The sequence below is a fragment of the Anas platyrhynchos genome, chromosome 20, assembly GCF_047663525.1.
Source record: "Anas platyrhynchos isolate ZD024472 breed Pekin duck chromosome 20, IASCAAS_PekinDuck_T2T, whole genome shotgun sequence".
Lineage (NCBI taxonomy): Eukaryota > Metazoa > Chordata > Aves > Anseriformes > Anatidae > Anas > Anas platyrhynchos.
The window spans coordinates 6,237,542-6,243,541 of NC_092606.1; positions in this window are offsets into that span (position 1 = coordinate 6,237,542).

Sequence of the window (6,000 nt, forward strand, 5' to 3'; positions counted from 1 at the left end):
CCCTCCCAGCCTGCCCTCTGTTTATTCTCTTCTGCCTCGTTCCTTTATAGGGTTTCACTCTCTGCTCCCAGCAGGCAGGCACAAATGTGTGGTGTAATGCGGGGCTGGGGGGAGCTCAGCACCTGGGGGGGCAGAGCTGGGGACTGACACCCCTGTACCCCTCTGAGGCTTGATTCCCCTCCAGTCCCCACCTTCCCATAAGCCAAACATCCCCCTTAAACCATATCCTATTAAAAAATGGTCAAACCACTTGAAGCACCCAAGCCCTTCAAGCAACAGAGAGAGCAGGGTGAAGATTTGGGATCTCCCTGCACCAAGGTCATGGTGGGGCCGTCCTCCCCATGGGGGTCAGACCCAGGTGTCCCACCACCCTCTGTCCCCTCCAGCCACCTCCCCAAGCTCTCACCCACCTTTTTCTCCCTCCCTGGGTTTTCTCTTGCCAAGTGACAGCAGTCGGGGCCCTTCACCCTACTCCCACCCCAGCGCATCCCCGTTGTGCTCCCCCTCGAGATGCCTCTGACTGCCATCAGCGCCATCCGGGGGAAGTTTAATTAACACAGGACCTGCCCCCCCCACGCCTCGCTGTTGACATTACCAGTGCACAGCAGCTGGGATAATTACTTTGGTAATTGCACTGCTATTTCTGGGGTCTCTTGGCTCTTTTTTTTTTTTTTTTTTTTTTGCCTGGCTCAGCAAGGAATGTGGATGGGGGAATAGGAAAGCCCCATAAAACCCCGGTATTCTGGGGCTGCTCTGTGCTGGGAGCTTTTTCCCCTGCTGCTAACCTGGGGCTGCCAAAATATGCCCCCTGTGGCAGGGAAGATTGGGGAATTTGGGGTTGGAGCCAGCCAACAGCAGCTCTGCAGGGCTGCACCGATGGGAAGCTTTTGGGGAACCTCCATGGGGTTTTAGCCCTGTGAAAGCCATAAATGCCCAGAAGGGAACATTTCCAGGGTCGAGGCCCTTTCTTTGTGTTTTCTAGGAATTTCCCAACAATTTATAGGATTTTACCATCGCTTCTAAAAAACTCCAGGATCTCGAGCTGGTTTGCAAACTCCTGGCTTAAACATTAGATAACAGCATCGGGGAAATGGCTTTAAAAGTGTGACCGCCTTGGAGATGCTATCAGGGTGGCGTTACGAGAGGCAGACCCAGTGTTTTAAATAGGCTCCATCACCTCCCGTCCTGTAAAACCTTCTCCTCTCACTGAATCAGCAGAGGAGGGAGCAAATTCTTTGCCTTTTTTTTTTTTTTTACCTTTGGTGGGTGCTGTGGGTGGGGGATCTGTCCCCAGCCCCCAGCTGCGGGTTTCCAGCCCCGGCAGCTCCTGCAGGCTCAGCCCAGCCCACGCAGCAGATGCTGCCGGTGTTCCCAACAGCACAGCCCGAGGAAGGCTTCGATTTTGTTAGTTGGTGGATTTAAAGGTCATGAAAACCGTCTTGGCTGACCTCCCGTGACGTGGAGCAGCAAATGTCACCCAGTCACCCATCTGCTGAGCCCCCGCGGCGTGACCGATAGAGGCGTTTTCTTGGCTGGGAGGGAAAAGAAGGATGCAAGAGATGGCTCGTGGCTTTATCAGTTCTTCCCCACAGGCACCTGCTGAATGTTTTGCTTTTGAGGGACAGCTGGGGGCTGTGGGGCCAAGACACTCAACGAGTCTGGTGCCAGCCCAAGGAAAATGAAGCCTTGTGGCCACGCAGGAAAAATCAGGGAAAAAAAAATTAATAAATCACTGCTAATTTCCCCACCCTGTGCATTTTAAAGGTCCAACTCTATCCTCTCAAGACACCACTTAGGACAGCTGAAACTCCAGCTAAACCTCAGGGAGAACTAAAACCTTCCTTGGCCCGAGCTTACACCCAGCTCCAGCTCCAGCTTTGTCTGCTTCGTTCGCCAGGCAGTCGCCATCCCTGCGTGCCAGGATCCTTTTGTTCCCCCCAACCTGGTGCCGTGGCTCGATTTTGGCTCCCCGTCTCCGCACAAAGCCGCGGGTGCCCCAGGGGGGCCGCCCGGAGAGTAATTGGAGGCGGCACAGATCACAATAACGCCGGCAAATCCAATTACCCAAGGGTTAAGCACTCCGCTGATGAAAACCAGGGGCTCAAACCGCTGAGCCAGCGAAAGCTCCGCGCCGATCGATGCCATGTAAATAATCTTGCTTGTTCCTGGGAGCAAGTCGCTTTCTCTTTGGGTGGTGCAAGACGTTTAGCCCGGCAGGACCCACAGAGCAGATGAGCAAACAGCTCGGTGTGTGTGTGGAGGAGCCTCCTGCACCAGCCCTTAAACAAACCCAGGGATAATTGCTGCTCACGTCGCGCTCGTGGCTGCTATCGAGTGAGCCCGGGATTACTCGGTGAACACGAAGCCTTCTCTCAATCGTATCTGTAGCGGATGAAAAAAAATGCCAATTCTGGGTCGGTGTAATCCCATCATGGGTTTATGCGCCCGCGGTCCCGGGGGAGCGTTGCAATCTCAGTGGCAGCTCTGAGCGCTGGGTGCTGCCTCCAGATCGAGCCCGCACCCGTCACCACTCTGCTTAAGGGTCCCGTTGTGGATTCTCCAGTGGCTACAAAGGGTTGTGCTTGGGCTGCTGCCTTCCTGTAGGGATGGGCTGCCTCTTCTCCACCCGCCCAGCCATTCTCCCCACATTGCTGGTCCCAGTTCCTCCCAGCAGGACCTCCGCCACTCCATGCCCTGGCTTCGAAACCATCCAAAAACAGAGGCAGCACAACTGGAAATCAGTGCGTTCCCTAAACTCCCCACCCCACCTGCAGGGACCTGCTGAACACTGCTGCTTCTCTGGAGTGGGCTCAGCAAACACCGCCGGAAAAATAAATAGCGGGGGAAAGAAAACCAAATGCATTTGCAGAGGTGGTGGTTGGAGAAAAACCCACCCTGGCAGGCACCTTGCTGGAAAGTCCTTCGGCAGTGCAGGAAGGGCTCCTCGCTGCTCCTGATCGATCCCTGGCTGCTGCTTGTGACATTCTGGTCCCAAGGGGCGAACGCTTCCAGATGGAGAGGGGGATGCACGAAGCCAGTTCGGGGTGCCTGGATCTGAAAAGTGCCCAGAGCGGGGAGGGGATGGGGATGATGGAGGAGCCCCCACCGGGCATCAGGGGCTGAGCAAAGAGAGCTGGGGCTGCTCCATCCGAATCAGCTGGATGTGCTCGTCCCGCATCACCCACATCCATCCCCGCTGTGCCTGATCGCTCCTGGGTAAAACACCAAGGCACTCCCGGAGACAAAGGGCAGAGAAAACACATTCAAAAATGAAAATATTTCCCTTTGACCTGTTTTCTTGGCTTGCAAGAAGCATCTTCGATCTTCTGATCTGAAGTTTCTTCCCCCTTGACACGTCTTTGATTGCATTTACTTATTATTTTTTTTTGCCTCAGAAAGCTGGAAATCAACCCGAGTCCTTTTGATTCTGACTGAAAGGGAGCAGGAGCACAGATGATGTCTCTGGAAAGTGATTTTGTTTTTCCTGAACCGCTCCAGAACTGGGAAGAGGAAAAAACCCAAATAAATCTGTCGTTGGCACAGCAGAGAAGGAGACGCCAAGTGCGTGGAGGTCTGCGGGGGGGTGGCCTCAGCTCAGCCTTGCCACCACCCAGCGATGCCAAAATGCTTCAGACGGAGGCTGGAGGGGAACAGGAGTGTGGGACCCCAGGGTATGGGGCACAGTGGGGATGAAGGAGCCACCCGCAGCCCAGCTGAGGCCCCCCAGCACGGGAATGGTCCCGTTTTTGGGGCAATTCCAAGGATTCGGTCTTGGCACGAGGACTGCCGTCTGCCCCGGCGCAGCAAGAAATAACGCTGCTGTTGATCTTTCCTATTTTCCCCCAAGAAAAACGGAGCCTTGGGGAAGCTTTTAACTTACACACTTGTTTTTAGCTGAGATATTTCCCTCGGGGAGCTTTGCTGGGTTTTGGTTTGTGTGAGTAACTGGCAGAAGCCCGGGCAGGTCGGGTTTGTTTCCCTCTGTGCTGGTGTGCAGGGATGAAGGCAGGGCTGGAGCCCTCCTCTTCCTCACTCCTCTCACAGGAGAGGTTTTTAAGAAGAATTGGGGGGTTTCATTCCCCTTCCCATCAGCAGGCATTGGGGCTCACAGCATTTAGGAGCTGTTGGAGGTGCAAGGGAGACAAGTTAGGGTTTTTCGGGAGCAGGAGAAGCCAGGTCAGTGCCATTCCACCAACAAAACGCCATTTCCCTGCTATTTAGCAAGGAAAAAGCAGGTCCCACCACAAATGACGGTGCTCCCTACCTGGCTGGAGGCTCGTGCCCTGACTGCATTGGGGGGACGAGTCCCCGCTGCCCCCGGCTGCCCCCAGACCTCAGCACCAGCTGAATCATTTCCCTGCCCGTGTGTTTTTAAAACCATCTTCTCCCTCGATCCATGCTATCCGTTTTATAGCTGGTTTATTTTCTCTCCATACTCTGAGTGCTCGCAGACGTTTCAAATCACTGCAGCACACAAATTTGCCAGCTTGCCTCCGTATTGCCTTCTTTATTTGGGTTTTGCGTTGCGGGCTGTGATAAGAAGAGATCTCTTCATCCTTTAGCCATGCGAGCAAACCCTATTTGGGGCAGCTCGCCGGGCTCTAGTGGCTGCCCAGCTGGTGCCAGCAGCTGGCGATGCCCCCACCCTGACTTGTGCTTGTGGGATGGGGATATTTCCATCTCCAAACACCTGAATTCCCTTCTGGGTTATGATGAAGTTGCTGGAAACCCATAGGTAAAAACCACAGCGCTGAGCCCATGGCAAAGCTTTGCCACCCTCCTCTTAGGCTCTGCACATCTCCTGTCCCTGCCTGACCCAGTGACCCTATTCCTCCTCCCGGGACCCCAGAGCAAAAGGCAGATTTGTAGGGCCAGGTACGTGCAATGTGGGGCTGCGGGGAGCACCAGCCATTGTTCTCTCTGATTTTCCCTCTCCCTCCTTCCCTTCCCCCTTTCCCACCCCTCCCGGCACCACGTGATGTATTGCAAGATAACAGCTCCAATTGCTCCAAATTGCTTATTGAGGACTCGGTGGTAAATCAATGATTTTAAATGGGATCACAGAATAGCAATCCTAACAACAGCAGAGTTAAAAAAAAAATCTAAAATAAAATAAAATAAATGGAGCTGGCCAGCGGACAGGGGAGGAGGAACGGCTGGGCTGGTTTCCTTCGTTGCCTGCTGCTGGTGGGGAGCTGGGGCAGTGCTGGGCACGGGGAATATTGGGGTAGGATGGAGGGAAGGGGCTAAACCCCCCGTATGGTGCACACACATGGGTCCTTGCATGCCGTGCACAGCCTGGGGTGGGTTTGCAGGCAAGGTGTGAGCACAGCCGAAGTCACAGAAGCTGCCGTTCGTCCCCTCCAAATCTAATTTCCAGGCAAAAATCTCCCCAGAACGACCGGCTCGGTAGCTGCTGAAGAACATGAGTTATCGCGTCCTTAAATAGCCATTTTCGTGCTTTTAAGAGCCTGGGTTCTCCAAGATTGTGTATGTGAGAGCGGCAACGCCGTCACTAAGCAACCTCCCAAGTTTTGAGGCTGCGAAGGGAGGCGGCGAGGATTTGGGGTGGATTTTTGTCTTTCTTCTGCCGGAGTCTCCCGGTCGGCTCGGTCCTGCAATTACTGCCTGAGTGCCTGCGAGGAGAGACAAAATGAAGATGCAGGCAAACAAAAGCTCCATTAGAAACGTCGGGGAGTGGATGAATGAAGGCTCTCCCCTCTGTGTTTTTCTCTCCCCCTTGATTAATGCATTTCATTTGCTGCATTAGCAAGTGCACCTTCGTCTGCTTGGTTAATAAGGCAAGAAGTGCTCTGCCTCAGCACGGACCGGAGAGAAACGGGAGGGATGGAGGGAGGGATGGAGGGAGGGATGGACAAAGAGGTGAGGTTTTGGTACCTGTGGTGCTGCCCACGATGCCCCACCTGGCAGAAAGCACATGGGTTAGGTGGGCATCGCAGGGATGGGACTGCAAGGAGACCGAAAAAATCACGGGACAAG